Source organism: Camellia sinensis, chromosome 3 (assembly GCF_055761805.1).
Source record: "Camellia sinensis isolate YWXY chromosome 3, ASM5576180v1, whole genome shotgun sequence".
NCBI classification, from domain to species: Eukaryota; Viridiplantae; Streptophyta; class Magnoliopsida; order Ericales; family Theaceae; genus Camellia; species Camellia sinensis.
The window spans coordinates 78,268,694-78,292,034 of record NC_138963.1 but is presented as its reverse complement, the minus strand read 5'-3'; the positions used below and the strand labels follow the sequence as shown (position 1 = coordinate 78,292,034).

At 34.0% G+C, this 23,341-nt stretch overlaps 2 long non-coding RNA genes across 3 annotated transcripts; one reads left to right on the top strand and one right to left on the bottom strand.

The window, feature by feature from the left end:
* Positions 1-201: 201 nt before the first annotated feature.
* On the top strand, positions 202-22,746 carry LOC145821044 (uncharacterized). Of its 2 annotated transcripts, none has more exons than XR_014363084.1 (2): positions 202-603; positions 2,790-3,127. It is a non-coding gene; the product is annotated as an uncharacterized LOC145821044 (long non-coding RNA). The 2 variants fall into 2 exon arrangements; XR_014363085.1 differs by lacking the exon at positions 2,790-3,127 and adding an exon at positions 22,479-22,746 and having other exon boundaries at positions 363-603.
* On the bottom strand, positions 4,429-6,870 carry LOC145821043 (uncharacterized). The gene is made up of 2 exons (XR_014363083.1): positions 6,680-6,870; positions 4,429-4,709 (listed from the first exon to the last, which is right to left on the bottom strand). It is a non-coding gene; the product is annotated as an uncharacterized LOC145821043 (long non-coding RNA).
* Positions 22,747-23,341: the final 595 nt, after the last annotated feature.

Here is a 23,341-nt window from a genome sequence, read left to right as displayed (position 1 = left end):
TCTCACAGGTGAAGGAAAATGGTGGATTGTTGCCAGATCTTTGTAATTTCTACAAGGACACTCATCAAAACAAGAGGACAAAACAATGGATTGATCCTATATGCGGTGATTTACATGCAAGTATTCCAATCATTTGGACACTTATACATGCAACTTTTGTGTTTGTCTTATACTAACTATATTTATATTTTACAATTATAGGAGCAAATGACAAGGGTGCGGGATGAGTCTATCGAGGCTAGAACGCCGACAAGGCAAGAGGATATATCAAGAGTGGTTCTTGGTAAAAAGAAGGGATACTTGAGAGGATTTGGGGTTGGACCAAAGCCTTCTTCTTGTGATTCTAGGTTCTCTACTGCATCACAAGCACGTGACGAGCAATTGAAAAGGCTTACATTTGAGTTGGAGATACTGCATGCGGAGCAGCAGAGCAACCGTGAGGAGCAACAAAAAAAAAAGAGGAGCAACAAATGAAAGAGGCAGAGAATACAAGACAACGTGAGGAGATGCAGCGGCAGCTTTTTGGACTTCAGAGCATGTTGGCGCAAGTTTTGGAAAATCGCAATCCACCAAATTCTCGACAATAGATAGTCATGGTAATTGGTAAGTGTGTTAAACCATATTTGATTATATTTATGTTCAAAGTAAAGGCAAATAAATGTTTGATGAGAATATCTTAGAGAAATGGTTGTCTTTAAACTAATTTTAGTTCAAAATTTAAAAGATGGAATGTACAGTTTAGTTTATGTTGACTAGAAAAGAAACTTCAAATATTGTAATGTTCCACTAATCCAAGGATGAATAGTTAAACGAGTCATTTTTTACTGTTCCATGGAAACCAAAATGTGATAAAAAAAAAAGGCAAAAACGAGCTGGTTGGGGCAAAAAGTTGGAAACAGCCTGGAAACAACCCGAGATCATAGCGGTCAGCTCGGCCTAGATCAAACAAACTTGTGAAAGCAAGCAACCCTTCGATAGGACGCATGATTAGTTATGTAGGACATAAAAGTGTGACAAAGTAGGCAAAACTGGGGACGTTTGGGGTCCAAAACTGCTCTAAATTAGCTCCTCTCTATTTCTTCTTTTTCCTTCTTTTCTCTTCCTTTGGTGGTTTGCATGGTGAAGTATTGCATCAATATAATCTGTCAGTTGGCTACTGTCTTCATCAGTAGCAGATTAGTGCGTTGTGCTCTGTTGCTGTGTAACACTATGGCAGCAGTATGGGTCTACCCCTCTTTATTTCTTCTTTTTTATTCTTTCTTTTCCTTTGGTGGTCTGCATGATCTGTCTGGCTTCAGAAATATCATCCTGATCTGTCTGGATGGGCAGCAAATGGATCTGTCTGGCTTCAGTGTGTGCTCCAGATCTGTCTGGGTTTTTTCTGATCTGTCAATCATCTTGATTTGTCTGGAAGCTTGTTTTTGGAGCAAACTGGTGGTCTATATTGTGAAATTAGAAATTTTCACAATTTTTGTTTGAAAAAATGTCAAATTTCACAATTTTTGAAATTACAATGTTTGAGAAACTGCAAAAGTGCACACTTTCTGTAGTGAAATTGAGAAACTCTTCTTGATTTTTAAATATTGTGAAATTTCTAAATTTCTAATGCTACACATTAGAAACTCTCCCAAAAATACATTACAAATCATCATCATGGATTGTGGGCCTTATTCAAGATAATATAGTATTGAGAACACCATACATTCTGTTGTATGAAAATTTTAGTGTTTGTATTTTTTTTGATGGAATATGATCTTCAGGTGGTGATGTCAAATGGCATTGTTACAGAAGAAAGAATAAAAATTAATAGTCAACTATATATGGTGGTGACTATCAACACCAATTAATAGTTTGTATTTATATTAATCATCGATGTATCAAATTTATTAGAGAGCTGCTATAAATTATTTTTTGTTTTAAACATTTTTTTATATCACTGATCAATACATGCATGATAAATATAATATAATATATTAGTATTTGCTTTTTCTAATACTTATCTCTAAATAAAAACGATTAGAAATAAAACTACCCAATAGTCACAAACTTAACTTTTTTCCAAGTATAAAAAGTTCCGTTTTTAAAGTAGACTACCAAATAGCCCTTTGAGGAGTGAATTGGTTGGGTTAGTCAATCGAATTATATTCTGGGTAGTCAAGTGCCACACCCCTTATCCGATCTTCCGGCAATGGCATCTCCCTTTGCCTCTGCTCTGATATTGCCATGTAATGAAACTTGTTCATCATCCATTCACTCATTATTTATCAATCTAGATATATAGATTAAAAAATATAGGTACTTCTTTTTTCTTCTTTCTTTTCCTTTGGTGGTCTGCATGTTGCTATGTAACATTGTGGCAGCAGTGTAACACTCGTTTCATCACAACATGACAGATCAGGGGCCTTCAGAAGCCTTGGCAATATTGGTTTCATCAGAAGGCTTCTGAAAAGCGATTGTATCACATAGCAGCACACACAGCTGGGGTACTGATTTTGGTTGGTTCTGGATTGAAATTTAATTCACATGAAAGGTTCATTGAGGATTTGTAGGAGTTATTGGCAATATGGATCAATTTCAGTTGCCATGTTGGTTTCTGCTGTGTGGCACTATATTGGATCTGGAATGGTGGATGATCCAATTTATTCTATACACATAAGAATGCTATTGTTTTATTTACAATTTGATAATGATAGTCATTGAATTTGCTAATGTGACCTTTGCTTTCCATGGACATTTTTCATTATTTGTCCAATTTTACCTGACAATATTTTTCTTTCTTTTTGGTACAGATGGATGAACTCGTGCACAAAGCTAAATTGTACAGGACAAATTGGCACTTTTTGCATTTTTGGAAGGATTATATATTTTTGTATAGATGTATATAGAAAATATTAGGGCAGACTAGTAGTTATATTTTTGGATACACTACTAGTTATATTTTTGGATAGGTGTGTATAGAAAATATTTGGTAGACAACTAGTTATATTTTTGGGTTGATGTACATGGATAAAAATTTAAAACATAATAACAAGTACTTGTTATGTTTTAAATTTTTATGCTAGATGAAATATGTAGTTTGGAATTATTTGTGGATGTAAACTTATAATAGTTGCTGACTTTAATTAAACAGGTTCAAAAATGGTTCATATATGTATTTTGTTGAATGTTGATGATTCAATTTATTTGTTGGTTTGAATGATTTTTCCAAATTACAGATTATATTGAATAAATTGGATGGATTATTATAAATTACAGGTTTATTTTGTTGGATGTTGGCGACCAAAATTTGGTTTTGTTTTTATAGTTTTGGCGACCAATTGATTAGTCGGGAAAGATAAGTTATACTTTTCCCGACTAAATAAAGTAGTTGGTGTATCACAAAGCACATTTGGCGACTAAATAATTAGTCGTTAAAAATATTAATTTTGGCAACCAAAGGATTTGGCCGCGAATAGGTCTATTGCCGACTAAACTTTTAGTTGCGCAAACATTTCTTTTGGCGACAAACATGTTTGGTCGTGGAATGTGACAATTGGCGACAAAAAATTTTGGTCGCAGAATGTTACAATTGGCGACCAAAAATTTTGGTCGTGAAATGTCACAATTGGCGACCAAAAATTTTGGTCGCAGAATGTTACAATTGGCAACCAAAGATTTTGGTCGTGAAATGTCACAATTGGCGACCAAACTAAGAGGTCGCAGAATGTGACAATTGGCGACCAAAATTTTTTGTCATGAAATGTCACAATTGGCGACCAAAAAGAGGTTGGTCGTGGAATGTGACAATTGGCGACTAAGATATTTGGTCGGCAAAAGGTGACTTTTCGCGACCAAAATGTTTTAGCGACAAAATGGATTAGTCGCAGTAATGATATATTTAGCGACCAAAAATTTAGTCGCCAAATCCAACTTTTCCCGACCAACTAAAATTTTGGTCGCGAATTACTTTTGCCGACCCTCAATTGGCGACGAAAGTAGCGACCAAAAAAATTGGTCGTGGATAACTTTTGCCGACTAAAAATGGGCTTTTAGCGACCAATTTTTTTATTGCCAAAAGTGTTAATTCTTGTAGGGGGAGGTCTTTGAAAAATGTGACAAAGTACATGGGTAAAAACGAAATAATCTTCTCATAACTAAACACCACATGAGTCATACCAAATAGCTTTCATGAATCATAATAACTAAAATATTGTCATAACAAAAGAAAAAACTACATAACTTCATACTTTGTTGGTTATGACTATAAAAACATAAGTCATACATAACTATTACTAAATAACACCACATAAAACATAACCAAATATCTCATTAATCTTAACTAAAATACAATAGTACATATTTTTATTTTTATTTTTCATCTCTTATAAATAATCTATATAATATAAATATCAATTATGTAACGGCCCGTATTTTATTACTCGAATAACCTTACCGATATTCATTAATTAAGTCCATTTACAAATAACATTTCATTCTTGGATGAAACGATGAATAATTAAATACACATATTCCCTCTCGTTATACAACAATGACATTTACATACAAATAAAAGAAATGCCCTGAGGCTTACAATAAAAGAGAGGACACTACTCTTTACAAAAAAAATAGCACTCAGCCGAACAACAAATGAAGTAGTACAATCCATCACTACATTACACTTATGAAATGGTAAAAACCATTGTTTGATCTTCAAATCCAAAAAGCATTCCCTGTACACATGTACAAGCAGGGGGTGAATAACCACTAGCTTACCAAACAATCCCATATTAAAGCATTAGAAGGTAATGCGGGTACCAAAATATTCATACATATATGTGAAATCATATCATGTCAAAACCATATGATTTTATTATATAATCTCTTAAATCCAATTTATTTAATTAACCACAACAAGTTTACTTAAATAAATAAACATGTTTCGATAGCAACAGGACATCATTTTCAATTCATTCAATTATCTCATTATCAATTGAATCAAATAATTAAACAATGAATTAAATCCCTTTTATACAGTCTTATGAGATGAATGCATATGCCATGTCATGCTCAAAATATTTTTCTCGTCTTTTGAAAATCTTATGCACAATGTCAATTTGAAAACACATTAATCCAACAATTTCAATAAAATTCCAAGATGGTAAATGCGACTTAGGTAATCTCTAAACTGGTGTCTGCAAGTAAACTATACAAGTACTATCAATTTGTCATTTTTACCAGTATTAACTAGAAGGCTCGATACCTATTCGTGCGGTTTCTGGTCTTTCACCGTGGACACTCAGACCAACTTAACCAATATCAAACTACACCCCCTAGCCGGACTTACCAATGTATTTACCCAAAACAATTCAAAATGATCTTGTTTTGCCAAAAACAATTCATTTCTCAAAACAATACTTTTCAATTGAGTTCGAAATCCATGATAACAATGAAATGAGATGGCAATGCAATATGTAACAGTGCATTAGAATAGTTCTAATTTTAATTCCACCACACAATGCTCCATTGTGATCAAATTCCATATCTCTATCAATGTAATACCATGATACAATCCCAAGAGATAATGTAATAATGTCAATACTCATGTATTTACCACATGTAAATCAACAAACTTCCAACTTAGTCATTTCAAGACAAATCTATAACCTATTAGCATACGCCAAATATTAAAACTATTTATTAATTTCCCAATTGTTTTGACTCACACAAAACCTTTAATCAATTTTTGTTTCACCTCAACCAAAATAACCAATATGATTTTCACCAAATCCCATACTTATTAAATATAACCATTTCCATCCTACTATATCAAAAATTATAGTATAATCTTAATAACACACTTTTAACCATAGCGGATATAAACTTTTAACCAAAACTAATTTAATCCACTAAATTAGTAAGTTTATTATATTCAAAAATTTTCAAATTTATAATACCAAACCTAACTTCACATGCCTCGTTCCTCAAACATAACCATATTTCAACATAACCATTTTTTTTGTACCAAGCTACTTAAAGAGGTAATATTTTTGTCAAATTCTCTACCAATAACAATTTTCACAACTTTTCTAAAATTAATTAATCACATGATCTTTATATCAAAAATTATGAAATATGCCCAAGAGTAGCATTTTTAAGGTAGTGAGTTCAAAAATCCACATTTCACATTTTTTTTATTTTCACAAAAATAAGCACAACTTTATCATCAACATATCACCTTTCATAAAATATCACGAATATAACACTTTTAGAGTTTTTAATCCTAAAACAACTCTATAATCCTAACTTTACAATTTACACAATATTCTTCAATATCAATTTATTTTTCTCAAAAATAAATTCTAAAATCAAAGATAAAAAAAAAAATAATTCAACTTTATATTTTTCAAAATAAATCATCTAATCATAATATGATGTAAATACAGTCATACAATCTTTAAATTTTATTTTCGGATTTTTTTTTTTTTACCAAATTGACAACACAAAATGATTTTTCCAAAATCAATCTCAAAATGCCAACATTCTTAACATTTCAACATAATTTTTCTTTCAAAAATTACAAAACAAAAATCTGAAAAAAAAAAAAATATATATATATATATGCAATGCCTCTTAAAATGACATATTTTCTCAAAATAACCCTAACATACCTTTAATGTTAAAATATGAAAAAAGTCCTTACCTCAAATAATGAAGAAGAGCAGATCTGAAAGGCACATCTTGCCCAATCATGAATCCGAGACTACCATTCTGAAGATCACGACAATCTCTCCGACTTTCATTTACAAAGTTTTTGTAAAATCTCACTCTAAGGACTCCCATTTGAAGCTCAAAGCTTGAGCAAAAATGGAGGAAAGAGAAAAAGAGAGAGAGACGTACAGAGAGTGAGAGAGAGGCAGAGGGTTCTGCCAAACAAATGAAATGAAATGGAAGGGAAGAAGAAATGATGGCAAGGAGACAAAAAGGGGGGCCACCCACATGGGTTTGTTCCCCAAAGCTTGTTTTTTTTCCAAAAAATATAATTTTTGTAATAATACCTCAAAATTTTATAATATAAATTATAAAATGACATAATTTTTCTCACTACAAAATATAATATTTTTGTACACCACAAAGAATTAAAATATATAATTTATAAAGAATAAATTGACCATTTTGCATCGAAAATATTTTAATATAATATTTTTGTACACCACAAAGAATTAAAATATATAATTATGTACACATTTTCATTTTTTATAAAATATATAATTTTTTGCCATATGGTACACCATAAAATCAACTATCAAATATTTATTATAATCCTATATAATAAATAATAACAACTCCTAAGGTGGTTACTACCAATCACCTAATTAAAAAGGACCAAACAGTTAAATATGAATCATTAAACAAACTCAATTTAAATTAAATCTAAATCATGGGTCTCACCTATAAGTCAAACATGGTCTAATTATATACCAAAATAGTCTCAACAATTTTATCGAAATCATGATCTAAACATTCAAAATTAAATAACATAATTCTGCTATAAATTAAACTGAACACCAATCAATCCGTGAATTTTCATAAAATAAATACTCATCATTTAATTTTGAAATGTTTATCAAACATGCTAGACTCATACGGGAACAACATATAAAAAGTTCATAATTTTCTAAGATCGGAAACTATTTTTAAAAAATACAAAACCGAACTGTTTTCGCATAGAATTTACACAGCAATTAAATTCGAAAATTTGCTCAATTAAATTATGCACTGGCTATTTAAAAAAAAAATCTGGGTCATTACAAATTAGTTTTTGAGAAGGAAAAAAAAGGCCCCCCAAGCCTAGGCCCGAGCCCAAGCCTAAGCTCGTAGGGCCTTATTTTGAGTGGACTTGGGCCTAATTTTCTGGTCTGTGCATGGGCTCGGCCCAGCCCGACCGAATTTTGGCGGGAGCCTACATGGCCTGACAGTGGGCTGACCCAAGCTTGGGCTTAGCTAGGTTGGGTCGGGCCAATTTTACATCCATGACTATGAGTTGAGTAAGTTAACTTATCAGGTTTGATAAAAATATGAATAAATTGACCATTTTGCATCTAAAATAAATCACATGAATTTCACTTGTGAAGGTTTCATCGAATTTTTTTAACGAAAGCTATGTTAACTGAAATGTGGATGGTTCCAATATGGGGAATGGAAACGGGAACGTGATACGCCACATGCTCTAAAATATGGTTCAATTGGAATAGACTTGAATATATTACACTTACAACTTTAAGGTATTTCTAGGGTAATTTTATTTTAACTTTAGGCATTGAATAAAATTTAGTTTTTCTTCTTCATGTAGCAAAACATTTCTATGAGCATTGCAACCCAATTTTTTTTTTTTTTTTTTTAATGTTTTGTCTTGTCAAAACTTAACTCACCTTAGATTTTAATTCATTATATTTGATTTTTTTTCTTCCTTATGGAAATATATTGGGGAAAATTTGTGGGATCGTTTCGGATCGCTGAATTTACTATTTTGAAACAAAAGTGCACCATGTTTTAGAATATGAGTACCAATACGTAATTCGCTAGAGTATTAATGTTTTCTGGTATCATAGAACGAAAGTTATTGATGGAACTAAATTGATACAAAGTTCAAAATTTAGGATCAATATCAAGCAAATTTAATATAGGATATTTTGTGTTGGCTATTTTTTGTGATCAAAATTGGGTTTAATGAGTAGATTAATTGTGTGAAGGTATTTCAGTGATTGCACATGCTCAGTTGGCCCCACATAGCAGGTTTGGAAGATTTGGTCCATTACCCATCAAGGTAAGATTTACATACATACGTTTATCATGTTTGAAAATAGTTTTACATAAAAAGATTTTTAAAAGCTTTCCTAAACCGTTTTGAAAAAGATTGCAAATCTGACCCAGTCCTGTTAGGCGATTGATCTTACGGTTGCGAGTGATCGATTGCATTGGTAAGGCGATTGATTAGACATCAGTCACTATGCTTTGAAAAATAGAACCCTTCAATCGATTGGCGATCAATCCCTTTGTGAGCAAGCGATTACTTTTGAGGCGCCATTTTCCTAAACTTATTTTTGGTTGTTTTAGAAAACTTTTTTTTTTCCCCTACAAAAAGGTGTTTCTAAACCCGAATTAGGTAATATCAACAATTGCATTGTCATAGAAAATATTTTTTCTCTCTAGGGAGCTGAGTTTCAAAAAAACCTATAAAATACTTTACATACTTGCATTGTTGGCTAATCGGAGCCATTCGTGAATGGAAATCGAACGTAGAATCCTGAAGATCAAGATGGCTGATTGGGTCATGCTGTGCTCGTAAGAGTTACTACAAAACATCATGTTAGATAAACCTAGGTGAAGATTGTAAGTCCTCTTAACTTTGTATTTATATTCCGTGATCATAAGGGATTTTCTTTAAGCGTTGGGACTATAGTATTTTTTGGGAGGCAAATTACAGAAATGGTCCATATAGTTTACTCGTGGTTTCATTTTAGTCCCTGCACTGCTAAATGTATCAATTTTGCCCCTACATTTTGGTTTTTGGCTCGAACTGGTCCAATGGTTAATGGCCGTTGGGATTTTCGACGGAAACCAGTTTCCCCCAAGGGCAAGGTTGTCATTTCGACACCTCCATACCCATTTCCCCCAATTCTGCGACTGATATATAGATATATGTACATAATATATTACATATGTAGGTTGAGGGCAAGACGAAGAAGAGAAGAGAAAGAAAATGGAATCAATTTGTTGTCAATGTGCGTTGAGGGCTCGAGTATGCACATCTTGGACTGAGAATAATCCCTCAAGAATGTTTCTGGGTTGTCCCCATTATGGAGTAAGTTAATATATATATATATATATATGTGTGTGTGTGTGTGTGTGTGTGTGTGTGTGTATCTTTTTCTTGTGATCAATCATGCTATTTTGAATTTTTTTTGTTTTTGTTTGATAAATGCAGATATGAAGTAAGTGAAAATAGATATATATATATATATATATATATATTTATCCTCTGTTGAATCATTCTCAGTTGAATTTTTTTTTTTTTTTTTTTTTGATAAATGCAGAGTAGGGGTACTTGTGGGTTCTTCATATGGGTTGATCCTTCTGCTGGTACTCGAGTTCAAGAGGTGATTAATGGATTACTTAGAAGAATTGGGGTCATTGAAGACCAGGTCCGATTGCATAGAGAAAGAGAAAAGAAACTGCTAATCTTTGTAGTGATGTCATGGTTATTTTTCTTGTGGTGCTACCTCATAACAGATCAAGATAGGAAAGTTACTGGTAGCAACAATGACAATGATTCGACATAATGGGAATAAGAATTGTAGATGTAGGTGTTTCATGTTTTAATGTTTTGAATTTGGATTGTGTTAGTTTTGTAAACACTGCTAGGATAGCATATGCAATGATAACCATGTGTATTGTTGTCTGAATGGCTGAAATGAAATGGGCTTTTGTATTTTTGTGAATTGCAATGCCATTTGAAGATTATGTATTGAATTTTGTGAGCTTTGTGATCAATGTTAGACTACAATTGGATTACATACAAATGTATAATGTGTTGTGATTTGGTAATATTGACTGGCATTTCCAACAAACAAAACAATACAAAAAGGACCCACTTTTATGGAGGCTTACAGCTGGCTCTCACCCTAAGGCTGTCATTTTTGACAAACTTGATTGCTTTTCTAGTCTTTATAGCATGTTGTCTGACAGCATCTTAAATGATTTGGGAAGTCCCAAATATCATCCCAACTTTAAATTGGGGCTTAACCATATCTGTATGCATGTTAAATTGCGGGTACTTTTCTTTTTTCTTCCCATTATCCTCACCTTCAGTTGATGAATCAATGCTTCTCAGCTCATCTGAAGTTGACTCATCCTCCCACCTCTCTTCAACTTGTGTTTCATGCGTACCTACTTCATCAATGACATTATCCCTCATTAAACCACCCTATTCCGCATTCCTATCTACATGAGTTTCAAATAGCATGTCATCTTCACTTTCATCAATTTCACTATCCTCATATTTCTCTAAATCTGTGGACTCTATCTGAGAACCTTTATCATATCCACTATCAAGCAAATCATCAACTTCTGTTACACCCTTACCTTGCTCTAACTTAGCTTCTCCACCACCATCCTTTTGGAATTAAGCTTCGACTACATCCATATACCTATGAAACTCATCTTCACCTCCAAACAACTCATCAATGTCATCAATTAATATTGAACTAGGTTGTGTTGTAGGATACTATTCCAAATAGAAATCAATGTGCCTACTTCTATTCAAGAATTTCATCATACCCATCAACTCATTATCATTCTTTACATTGACTAGCCCACTAGTAAGATCTTTATCAGGCATTCTGTAGTAATATGACATGCTTCCTGTACAATCCAATTTCTCCACCAAATCCTTTATGTATAATATACTCATGTAATCAGCTTTGCAGTAGTCAAAGTATGTTTCTTTCCCCCCACCCCACATACAACCTATTTGGATTACATATAAATGTTCCCCCATAATGCATTTTTAAAGTGAAGTGATCACTATCAGGATCTGTGAGATTAAATAAAAAATAAATTAATCAAAATTTGTTAGGGGTTGATTACTTTTCCCCATGTGCATGTCTATTCGTGTGGGAACCAATGTCAACAAAAGAGGGAACAAAACAAAGAATCCAACATATAGAAAGGTGCATCTTAGATTAGTCCAACAAGAAAAGAAAAAAAAAACAAACAAACAAACAAACAAAGGTGAATCTAAATACAAATAACCTATATATATATATACATAAATTACCATTTAACCACTATGAAGTGGAGGGACCAAAATGAAGACGATAATATACATAAACAAACAAATGTTTGTCAGAAAAGTCAAATACCATATTGAGGGCTCCCAGACGAAGCATCTCTCAGAGCCATCGACTTGGCTTGCTGCTTTCTTACTTTAATGGATTTGATTCACTTATCAGATGTCCTTTAGACACCTCTGAATTCAAGCCTCAGCTCTCACCAATTTGTTGTATTCCCTTTCTTAACCCCTTTCCTAACCCTAATCCCTTATTTGTTTACACAGATCATGTGGGCTGCATATTCGGGTAGGAAAATGGGTATGGGGGTGTCAAAATGACAACCTTGCCCTTGAGGGAAATAGGTTTCCATCGAAAATCCCAACGGCGATTAACTATTGGACCAGTTCAAGCCAAAAACCAAACTGCATGGGAAAAATTGATTCATTTAGAAGTGCAGGAACCAAAACGAAACCATGGGTAAACTAAAGGGACTATTTCTGTAATTTGCCCTTTTTTTTACCTTGTTTGATTTTCTACATAAAATCTGATATTCATGTGTTGATTGTTTATTCATGATTGAATATGTTTAATCAACTAAAATTAAACTTATAATCAATAATTTTAATTGTTTGGCCTATTCGCCTCCTCCCTCTAGACACTGGGGGTGTTTGGGGACTTTTGTTGAGAGGCATTTTTGGCTAATATAGCCAATAAGACAAAATGTCACATCTAAATCATAATCATTTCATTTTTTTTCTCACAACCATCAAAGCAACTATAAAAAATTAAAATTTTAAAAATTAAGTCAACTATCATCCCAAACTCAACTTTTTTAGCCAGGTTAAAATAATTAAAAATCTAAAAAGCTAACTAAAATAACTAAATTCCTAAACGAGCCCTAAATATTTGAACTTCGTAATTTCAAAATTGAAAATACAATGACAAAAATGACGCAAAAACTAAAGTATAGCGACTACTAGCATAACCTAAAATTTAATTTCTTAGCTTTTGATATGTAAAATTATCTTAAAACTTTATTATCATGTTTGCTAACATATCACTTTTTAATTGATAGTAAAGTTAATCAATAATATTACGAATCCAGATTTAACTACGTAGAAATTATCTAAAATTATCATTTTGTGGTTTAGTTTTATTTTACATACGGACCCCACACTACACAAATTTAATCTCCACCACATAACCCAAAAAAATCTGAATGGATAAGTCTGGGTTTTAGACTTATTCAAAGTTAATACCACCTATTCTTACCGGTGAGATAGTTGATCTTATTAAAATTTATCACTTTTATGTTTGAAAAAAAAAATCTTTTTATAGACGCAAAATTTACGTGTATTGTTAATTAATAAAATTTTGCAAGTAATTTATGCATTTGAATTTGTTTTTTGTATAAATATTTTTATATAATATAGTTTTCAATTGAAGTGTTTTTCTCTATTAGTAGAACCTCTTTCAATTCAAGGGTTAGGCTAATGTCCTCTATACACATTTAATCCAAATAATCAAAGAAAATCTAGAAAATGGGGTGTTTGGAAGGTTGGAAAATGAGAGAGAAAGTGTAAGAAAAGTTACAATTCATGTCATCAACAAATCCTATAGAGAGGTGGCAAGTCCCCTAGACTATCTGCAGGCCCAATCACATCATAATCAAGAGAATATATAGAATTACATAGTGTTTGGCTAGAGAGGGAAAAAAAAAATAGAAGAGAAAATGAGAGAAAGTTCAAGAGATTACCTCAAAGAAGAAGGTAGAGCTTTTTGGTTAACAAACCTCAACTTTCAATCACCCTCAAGCTTCTGAAATGATTCTTCAATTTCGAGCAAAGAGCTCCATGGATGATAGTTTCAATGGTGTATCTATATATCTAAGAATAGAGAGAGAGAGAGAGAGAGAGAGAGAGAGAGAGAGAGAGAGAGAGAGAGAGAGAGAGAGAGAGAGAGAGAGAGAGGGAAAAAAACGTTTCAGGTGATTTGAGATCAAGAGAGTCTCTATGCACTCTCAAACTCTTCCAACTTTTTCAACCCCTCATTCCCTGATTAAAAGGGGTTTAAATAGCCCAGGATGTGCCTTAAGCGCGGAGCCTAATTTTCCACTGATCTGAGTCGTTGGACCCATTTTTGGCTAAAATTACGCCATTCGGAGTCTGATTCCAACGATCCAATAGTCGTTTCCAACTATTTTGAGCCTTTTGAACACATCCGTACGGTTTGATTTTGCAAATTCTATACCACAAATTTATAGATTTTTATATGCAGTGCTACATACCATAGTTAAAACAACATTTTTGCCGCCACGCTTGGAGTTTGCTCAATGTCGAATTCACCAACTACATCTTATTTGGCGACTTTCTGCCTATCTCCCAACCCGACTCATTTGTCACCAAAGGATGAATTCCTTCCGAATAACAACTGTCATTCAACAGCACGGGGGCACGGAATTCGTTTTAACAATTTGTTCTTAGCTTACTCCTTGGCACTTCTGGCTAGCGTCAAATCAGTATTTCTTCTTAATAACTAATGTCATTCACAAGAAATGGGGCAATGGTGACCCAATGTTACATGTTCACAACAATGGAAGCAATTCTACCACCAATTCATTAACTTGGCAGTTCAATCTCCATTTAGCCGCTTCAAAACCTACTGCGCAAAAACCTATGCGTCATTCATACACCTGCAACTTGGTCACTACTGTTCTCGATAACTCCCGAGTACTCAACATATTTCCCACTTCCCCCAATAATCCAATCGGCCGAGTATCAACAACAAATCGAAAATCACCTTGAAGTCCAATTCTAGAAATTTCATGCCTCTCGCGCCTAATATTGAGATCAACGACCTGGAACATTCGAGTGTTACAAGATTGCTTAGCGGTCATATCATATCTAATCGACATGTAATTTTAGCAACAGGATCTCGGGGCTCGGAAATAATCCTTTGTCTTCCCGATCGTTCATTTCGCTACCTTGGCCATTTATTGCCCACTAGGACATCTTAGCCAATTTTTCGCTTTCCAATTGGGGCATATCAGCCGATCATCACCTCGGCACCTTTGCTATGCATGCATACTCGGCCCACTTGATACAAGAATTACACACAAGGACAATTACTTGAGTTCCAAACTCTCACTCCTTTTCACACAGTTTTGGGGCAATACACAATTATACTACACATTCGACTAAACACTCGGCATTTGGTACAGGAAATCATTGACACGGGGTATTATCCTCTTGCAATGTCTGCAATTGATCGCCGCTTGACACCAACAACCGCCTCCATATTTTGGAGCTTTCCGTACTCGGCACATAGAAATATCTCTAGCTCGGCATAGAAGTCCATATTCTGAAGCAATTTTTGCACTGGGCAATACACTACACTCTCGCCCAGGGTTCCTAATACCGCAGCCTACAATCTCGTCCGGGGGTCATAATACCGCGGCCTACACTCTCGCCTAGGGGTTATAATACCGCGGCCTACACCCTCGCCCAGGGGTTATAATACCGTGGCCCATTGTTGAAGAGATATCGGATGTAGACCCTAGGGGTCCCTATGTTAGACCTATATAGTCCAATTGTGCATTATTGATGTACCACATATATTTGTGCATACATTCATACATACATACATACATTCATCCAGTCATTCATTCATTCATGTTATTTATTTATCAACTGTGTTCTTTGTCAAGAGACCTAACATCTGTTTGAACAGCATAACTTGGCAATAAAAACTCTCATTCCTTCTATCGAAGACAATGAAAGTTTTGGGGCAATTGTGGGAGCCAAAAATGCACGGGTACAAAGCAATGTGCAAGAACTTTGAAACCATTACCATAAAGGTGCATGACGTGAAACAAAAGTAGAACAAGTACAATTTGCTCAAAAAGGATTGGCAGTCATAGGCAAGACTTATGGGCACAAGACACAAACCAACAGGTATAAGTTATGATGAATCGACTAGTGGGCAAAAATGGAGAAGGTATGTTCCAGTTATTCATATTTTCAATTTTGTAAACGCTATCTGCTAGCTTTTGTTGTATGGTTGAATAGGCACTGTTTACAGACCACCCTAATTGATTTTTTTTAATTATGTTGTCCAAAATTGAGAAGGTCTGTTAGACATACATTGTTTTTGTTATTTCTTTTTTTGTAATGGGTTATGTATGGTTTAATCGTTTCTTACAATAATGTATAAAAATTCCTAGTTTTGTTGCTTATTTTATTTGGTTAGTTTATGCTCTATCCAAATTGATTTCTGTTGCAATAAATTTATTTCATTAATTTTGTTGGTTATTTGGTTATTTGAGTTACTGCTTTATTTCAATTGATTACCTTTTTTACCACCTTGATTTATTTGTTTTGATGTTTTGTTTCAAATTTTTTTGTTGTATATTTTTCCTTATGTTATAGATTAACAAGAATGTTGTTAGGTTCTGAACCAAACCATTGGAGCACTTGGAGTTAATGTGGCGGGTATACGAAGGTGCAACAACAACAGGGAAGAACGCATGGACACCTGGTCAAGCTTTTAACTCATTTCAAGTGGATGAGGAGAGTCGGATGGCAGAAGACGGCCTTAAGGAAAACAATAGGTTGCCCCCTTTCGAGGCTGTCCATGACACAACTGACGATTTGCCCTCTTCGAAGCCTATCCATCATACAGCAGACCCTTGTGTGCGTGAAAAGTCGTCAACAATTTTGGTGGAAGACACATCAACTGGTGGCAGCAAATAGAAACACACTAGGAAAGCCCCCAATAGATGTTGTTTGCTATATATATATTTTTAAATAAAGGTCTTTATGTTTCAAGTTGTGGACAATACGACACACTAACCAACTATTGCACTATTTGTTAGAATACTTCACAAATTTATGAGTTGCACAAGTGTCCTTGTTGTTTGTGATTACTATCCTCAACCATTCCATTATTACCTTTCATAGGTAAAATGAATGACAAGGTCGGTCCTGGTAACTTCGATGGTAACCAATCACTACGAGACGCAATTGATGAAATTGTTGCTGACATGGTAGAGTCAACTTATTCGAGCTTGTTGGCAGCATGCAATAGTGCGGCAACATATTATTACAACAATTTCCACATAGTACCACGAAATACCTCTATACTAATGGGATGGTTATGGATTTACGAGTTGTTTCAAGGCCATCATGGGCGTTGCGAAGATGTGATAGGTATGCCGAAGAACCTTTTTTTATTACTATGCCAAGCTCTTGTAGACTTTGGCTTACCAGCACCTAACTGGAGCACTTTTTAGAGGTCGAAGAGAAGGTGGCTATTTTCATAAATATTTTGCAAGGGCTTGCCTGGAAAACATTAATAGAACAGTTTCAGTACTCTGGGGAGACATTGTCAAGAAATTTCCATGAATTGTTGTAGGCAATGATACCCTTCACGGACGTTCATAGTAGAAGTTTAGACCCAACGGCTATGCAATGGCGTCGGCACCTACATCTACAGTCACAAGCACAATACTTGTCGTTCCAGGTGCAATACTTGTATTTTTTCTTTAACACGTGCATTACAATAAATTTACATTTCCACAACAATGTGTAATGTAACTCATTACTACCACACACGTGTAAAATAAGACTTCATTGGTGCTTTGGATGGCACGCACGTAATGGCCCGAATCAAACAGCCGGACGCAGGCCGTACTACGAACGCAAAGGAATTCCCACACAAAATATTATTACGGTGTGTGACTTTGATTTATGGTTCACTTTGTTTTCTCTGGCTATGATGGTAGCATGCACAATGGTAGAGTTTTGCATTACGTTACAAGTAATGACATGCATCGATTCCCACATCTTGAACCAAGTAAAAATTGATTGTTAATAAAATTGTATGCAATAATTATTTAACATATATGTACTAGTTTTTCTAAATTTCTTTACTTTATATAAATGTTGCGTGATATATAATAATTTTTTATGTGCAGGTAAATACTACTTGGTTGACAGTGGGCATAGTAATAAGAAAAGGTTCTTGGCACCATTCAAGGGCTACTGGTATCACCAACAGGCTTATCGCAACCAAAGACCACGGGACGATTACGAATGCTTCAATAGGGCACACTCATCATTGCATAGTTGCATCGAGAGGACGTTTGGGGTGTGGAAATCAAGGTGGGGCATGTTGGGGAACATGATGAAATACGATTCTTGGACAGTACGATTTCCCTTAGTTGTAGCATCAATGGCCTTACATAATTTCATAAGACGAAATAGCCTCATTGATGAAGTAACGCAAAATATCCAAAATATCGAGAACTACAAAGCGTTGAACCTTTCCGACAACCCAACAGTGACAACAATTGCAGATATAATGATCCTAGGAGATGAAGACATTGAAATGGACAATGTGAAGGTGACTATTGCATGTGCCTTGGCAACGCAAGCACAGTAGCTTTGTTGGTAGCTTTGTTGGTGAAGGCAATGGGAAGTAGATTACAAGATTGTTTGTGTATATGAAAAATGTAAATTATGTTATTTCTAACATTATGTTTTTATTTGTTAAAGATAAAAAATAAATAAATAAAGAAGTTCATGTCATCAAACGTTGAGGGCAAAAAAAAAAAATCAATTTTTTAAAAGATTTTTTTATTTACGGATCAAAAAATAAAATATTTTTTCTTTTAGATCATTGTTGAAATCTTTTCCTATTAAACTTGGCAACTATTAATTTTTGTTATGCAAAATCGTGATGCCAACATAATAAAACGAAGCGGTATAAAATTAATTTCACGATAACCAAAACAGATTCATACAATTGTTAACAAATGTGGTCAAATGGATTGGAAAAATAGTGTTATTTTGCAAATAGGTACGTATTTTTAGTACAAACTTTTGTTTCATGTTATTTTTTGTTATCGAAACAAGAGTTTTGCAAACAACTGGATGAAAAGAGTTTTTCAATTTGGCAAGTTTGGTTTGGTTATGACTTTTAAAAATATTTGTGAAATTTTTGATCAAAATCGTCATATCAAACACCAATAAATAAATAAATAAATAAACATACAAATTATGATTAACTAAAAATTGTTACAATTTGTAAAAATTATTTGACAAACACATTTAAATATTACATATTGTCAACATCATCTAATATTTCATTTTTTACAAAAAGCATGTGTATTTTGTAAAAAAAAAAAAAATAGTAAAAATATTTTATTATGAATTTTAAAAATAATTCATAAAAGACTAGTGGTGAAGGGACGTTGGGCTCAGGGGGGTCACGTGCCCCCCTGACTTTGGAATTTTTTTTTTTTTTTTTTTTAGTGGGATCTGGCTTTCACACACAGACTGTGCCCCTCCTAATACACAACCTCAAACCCACTGACACACACACCACACACCTATGTTCGTTTGTTTGTTTGTTTTTTTTTTTTTTTTTGGGGGAATCCCAATCCCAACCAAATACTGACACACAACTTTTTTTTTTGGTGAGTGCACACAACTCCAATTACAGCAAGGTTAAAACTCTAAAACCCTAAAAGTGTATGAAATTCTTTATTTTTTTATTTATTCATAGTACTTGTTAGGTATCTTCGTATTTTCTTTGTCTTCTTTGTCTCCCTTTGTTGCTTTGCAATTTACCGACTCGTGATTCACCAAATTAGGATCACACAACACAGATTTGGGACCACACTACAACCTTGGTATCTTCTCTTCATTGTTTACAGGTAACTTTATTTATTTTACTTTTTTTACTTTTAAATAAAAATTATAAGTATTAATTTATAGTTATTTGTTAAGTTTTGATTTGTAAAATTTTTTTATTTGTTATTATTTATGTTGAAATAAGAGATTTTGATATGCTAAAATTATCAATCTTAATTGGTGGTGATTTATATTAAAATTAGGGATTTTGATTTGCTGTTGTTTGTGCCAAAATTAGGGATTTGATTTGTGCTAAAATTAAAAATATTAATTTGTAGTGATTAATATTTAAATTAGGGATTTTGATTTGTTATAATTTGTGCTAAAATTAGAAATTTTGATTTGTTGTGATTTGTGCTAATTTAAATTTTTTGATTTGTATAAGATTTGGAGATTTTGATTTATGGGGGGTTTGTGATTTTGATTATAAATTTTTATTTTGATTTTTAGTTTTTTCAAATAATCATGGAGAAATATTTCAAAAGAAAATCAAAATTGGAATCATCTCTTCCTCAAGAAGAAGATGATAATTATTCTTCTACAAAATAAAGTCGCATAGAAATCAACTTAGTAGACCTTCCTGCAGATCCAGGACTATGGCCTTGGATTATGGACTATAATGCTAATGATCGAGACCAAATTCGTAGGGTATATCTACAAAAAGGTCCTTGTCAACCTCGTGATCATAATTTTTCACAAAAAATCATTTGGGCAAAAACTTCGACAATTTAATCAGGCTTGGTTTAGTGAATTTCCTAATTGGTTGGAGTATAGCGTAACAAAAGATACAACATTTTGTTTATGTTATTATCTTTTCAAACCCGATGTTAGAGATCAAGTTGGTGGTGATTCTTTTGTTGGTGAGGGTTTCTCAAATTAGAAGAAAAAAGAAAAAATTCTGACTCGTGTTGGAGGTCCCAATAGTGCTCATAATCAAGTTTCAAGTAAATGTCAAGACTTGTTAAACCAAAACCAACATATTGAAATGATTTTTTTCAAACAATCTGATCAAGCTCAAATTGAGTATCAAACCCTTTTGAATTCATCGGTTGATTGTGTCAAATTTCTTCTAAAACAAGGACTTGCGTTTCATGGACATGATGAATCTAAAAATTCAAGTAACCAAGGAAATTTTCTTGAACTTCTCAAGTTTCTTGCTGATCATAATGAAGATGTCAAAGTGGTTGCATTGAGTAATGCTCCACAAAATCTCAAATTGACATCTCCTAATATTCAAAAAGACATTGTAAATGTGGCCACATTTGAAACTATATAGCGACCCCGGTCTTTTCCCATTTGATTATTGTATCCGGACTTAGGTTCCGTAGACTCTGTCATTGTATAATTGTTGTTGTTGTCCTTTATTTTCTCATTTGGAGTTATAGGATGTGTTGGGCAGGTTTGTTTCAGGTTGGTTGGGTTTAGAAATCCAGTGTTGCTGCCCAGAATTTTGACTCTTCGCTCGAGCGAGAAGTTCTTCGCTCGAGCGATCTCTTTGTTTTGGTCCTTCGCTCGAGCCAGAGTAGCTTCGATCGAGCGAGGGTTGCGTTTTGAGTTAGACCTGAGAGCTGAGGTTCTTGGCTCGAGCGAGCTTTTCTTCGCTCGAGCGAGTTAGTTCGTTCTTCGCTCGAGCGATAGTTCCTTAGCTCGAGCGTGTGTCTGATTGCAGACCTGAGGGTTTGAGTTCTTCGCTCGATCGAGTTTTCTTTCACTCGAGCGAGCTTTTGTGTTGTTGGCTCGAGCAAGGCTTCCTTGGCTCGAGCGTAGCTTCTCTGTGTCTGGTCGCTCGAGCGACCAAGTCTTCGCTCGAGCGAGCCTGTCCAGTTTATGTACACAGCAGCGGGTTTTGATCAGTCTTTTTCATCTTCTTTTGATTCCAAACCCTAGGTCCGACTTCTCTCTCTCCCTACTCACCTTCCTTCTTAGATTTGATCTATTTAGAGTGTGTTTCTACCATAGATCCTTCACTAAAAAGATAGAGTGAGTCGAGGGCTTCCATTTAATCTGAACATTTGGCGATTTGGAGCACTTTGGTATTTGGGCACTCATCTCTGTCTTCACCATTTGGGTTGTTTTCTTTGAGGTAGGGATTTCCTACTCCATTTTATAGGTTTTGTTCTAAGTTTTGGTATTTTGATATGTTGGGGATACTTTGGTAAATTCTGGGAAAAACCCTAGTTGTATTATTAAATTAATTTGTATAATTAATTCATGGAATTGGGAAAAGATGGTTAAATTCATGGAATTGGGGAATTCATTGATTAAATGGCGTAGTTGGATAATTTGAATCATTTGTCTATTGAATTGTTGACATAGTTATTTTCAGTTTAGAAATAACTGTTTTGGGCTATCGGTGGAGGATAGTCGTGATTGTTGTAGACATTGCATGTGGATTAGGAATAACTGAAACTAATCACATTGGTTAAGTCATTAATTTTGACTATTGCATTGATACAGAAAATACGTGTATTGATTGAGCATTGCATTTGCATACATTGTTTTGTGTGGGAGGAGATAGGGGATGTACTCCACGGTTTAGGGGAAGATAGGGGATGGACCTCTAAACCGGATTTTTGTTTGGGAGGAGATAGGGGATGGACTCCATTAGCATCACTTTTATGTGTGCTTATTTATATAGAAGTGTTTTATTGATACAGCACTAAAATGTGTATCAATCTGGAAGTATGAAGTGTTTTGATTTGAGCTTGAGTCTCATTTGTTTGTTGATATTGGAAGGATGTGAATATGATATATGTAATTCACTGTTGTAAGTTTGGCCAGGTTCTGAGCCATGTTGATAAAATTGGAAAGTAAAACGTATCTTAGACAATAGTGTCATGAGACTGTAAAATGAAGTAATTGATTATCTTGGTTAACCATCTGTTGAATGCTACTGCTTTATTCATTGCTTATATGTGGTTTAGTATATTTCTACTGGGTTGTGGCTCACCCTTTATGGGAACATCATTTTCAGGTTCAGGTGATAAGCTACCTCCAAGGACTTAGCTTGGAAGGACTTGGATTTTGAAGACTATCTTTAGTTAATTGTTTTTATTTATTAGTACATGTAAACATCCAAACCTGGGGCTTTTCTTGTATTGAGTTAGAACTCATCTTTTTGTATCCAAGTGTTGGCTTGGAAAGATGTAAGCCTGTAGGGCATTTTGTTCGATGTTACATGTAAAGCTTTTATTTAGTAATACTCTGATGAATGAATTAATAAATTGTTTTCTTTAAATAATGCATGTCAATGATATATATATAATGGGTTGATTTTGAGGGCGTTACAAACTATCAATGTGATTGTTAGAGATCTTGGTGATGCACTTTTTTTTATTTTGATTGATGAAGCCCATGACATATAAATCAAGGAGCAAATGGCAGTTGTCATATGATATATTGACAAAAAAAAGGCCAAGTGATTGAGCGCTTTTTGGGTATTGAGCATGTTGCTAATGTAAATGCTCTCTCACTTAAACAAGCTGTGGAAAATTTATTCTCCAGACTTGGATTGAGTATTTCCAAATTACGGGGTCAAGGATATGATGGGGCTAGTAATATGCAAGGTGAGTTCAATGGTCTTAAAACACTTATACTGAAAGAGAATCCTTGTGCATATTATGTACATTGTTTTAATCATCAATGGCAATTGGCACTTGTAGCCGTGGCAAAGAATCATAATCAAATTGCTTTACTTTTCACTTTGGTTTCTAATGTGGTGAATGTTGTTAGAGCATCATGTAAACGCCGAGCTATTGTTTGGGAGAAGTAAGTTGCAAAAGTTGCTGAGGCACTTAATACTGGAGAGCTATCTAGTGGGCAAGGCTTAAATCAAGA